This window comes from Primulina eburnea, chromosome 17 (assembly GCF_022965805.1).
Source record: "Primulina eburnea isolate SZY01 chromosome 17, ASM2296580v1, whole genome shotgun sequence".
In the NCBI taxonomy this organism is placed as follows: domain Eukaryota; kingdom Viridiplantae; phylum Streptophyta; class Magnoliopsida; order Lamiales; family Gesneriaceae; genus Primulina; species Primulina eburnea.
The window spans coordinates 12,310,127-12,312,113 of record NC_133117.1 but is presented as its reverse complement, the minus strand read 5'-3'; positions in this window follow the sequence as shown (position 1 = coordinate 12,312,113).

Sequence of the window (1,987 nt, the reverse complement as noted above, 5' to 3'; positions counted from 1 at the left end):
TGCTTCCAGATCACAATGAGTTGCCTTCATCTTTGTATGATGCAAAGAAAAGCTTACGCACATTAGGATAGACTATGTGAAAATTCATTCTTGTCCTAATGATTGTATCTTATACCGAAAGGAGTACGAAGATTTTTCAAATTGTCCTACTTGCGGGACGTCAAGGTGGAAGTTGGGCAAAAAATCGAAGGTAAAGGAAGGAATTCCTGCAAAGGTCTTGTGGTATTTCCCACCTATTCCAAGATTTCAAAGAATGTTTTGGAATAAGGCGATATCCAAGGAGTTATCTTGGCATGCTGATAAAAGAATTCGTGATGGATACTGGTGTCATCCAGCTGATTCGCCCTCTTGGAAATTAGTTGATCGCATGTGGCCAGATTTTTCTTATGAGCCAAGAAATCAAGAGATTGACTATATCAGCAGACGGGATCAATCCTCATAGTTTGATGAGTTCTGCATATAGTTGTTGGCCTGTTTTAATGATCACATACAATCTTTCACCATGGTTGTGTATGAAGAGAATATTTGTGATGCTCACTTTGTTGATATCTGGTCCTAGACAGCCGGGTAATGATATTGATGTTTACTTAGCACCACTTATTGAAGACTTAAAATGCTTATGGGATAAAGGTGTTGAAGCATATGATGCATATCGATAAGAAAGTTTCTCTCTTAGAGCTGTTCTACTATGGACAATCAATGATTTTCCTGCATATGGGAACATGTCAGGATGTGTTGTGAAAGGATATCATGCATGTCCTATTTGTGCAGAAGAAACACATTCGACAAGGTTGAAGCATTGTAGAAAAATGTCATATACAGGCCATAGAAGGTTTCTACCTTTAAGTCATCCTTATCGAAGACAAAAGAAGGCATTTAATGGGAAGCAAGAATTTAACCTCACACCAAAGACATTGAGTGGCAATTAAATTTTAGAAAGAGTTCAAAGAATTAATTATCATTGTGAAAAATTCAGCGGAAAGCTTCAGTCAAAGAACGATGACGGGATAACATGCTGGAAAAAAGAAATCAATATTATTTGAACTTGATTATTGGAAAGATCTACATGTTCTTGATGTGATTCATATTGAAAAAAATGTTTGTGAAAGTCTTATTGGTAAGTTAATTGACGTTCCAGGAAAAACAAATGATGGAGTAGCAGCAAGATTAGATCTTTTGGAAATGAAATTAAGGACTGAATTGGCAACAAAAATTGGGGAGAAGAAAACATTTTTTTCCAGCAGCATGTTACACACTAAGTAAGGATGAGAAAAGAAGTATTTGCAATTCTTTGTTGGGAGTAAAGGTACCTGTAGGTTACTCATCCACCGTTAGAAACCTTGTGTCGATGAAGGATTTGAAGCTTGTTGGCCTGTAGTCACACGACTATCACACTTTAATGCAAAAATTGCTTCCAGTGGCCATCCGTGGTGTCTTGCCAAAACATGTCAGTGATACTATCACCCGGCTGTGTTTGTTCTTCAATGTGTTATATAGCAAAGTGATAGACGTCTTAAAGTTGGATGACTTGCAAAGAGAAATTGTGTTGATATTGTGTTCACTTGAAAAGTACTTTCCCCCTTCATTTTTTGACATAATGATTCATTTAATTGTTCATCTTTTGCGGGAGGTCAAATTTTGTGGACCGGTTTGGTATAAGCACATGTACCCTTTTGAAAGATTTATGAAGATTTTGAAAGGTTATGTGCGCAATCGCAATCGGACTGAAGAGTGTATAGCCGAATGTTACATTGCTGAAGAGGCTGTCAAATTTTTCTCAGATTATCTATCTAATGTCCACACAATTGGGATACTATCAAGGCATCGAGAAGTAGAACTTACTAAGCCTTTATCGGGAGCAGTTGTGCACTCCACTAGTCATGATGAGCTGCAACAAGCACATCGGTATGTATTGGCAAGTGATGTTGAGATTGATCCTTATGTCGAGTAAGATCTCCAACCTATCAATTATTTCATGCACTTTGCA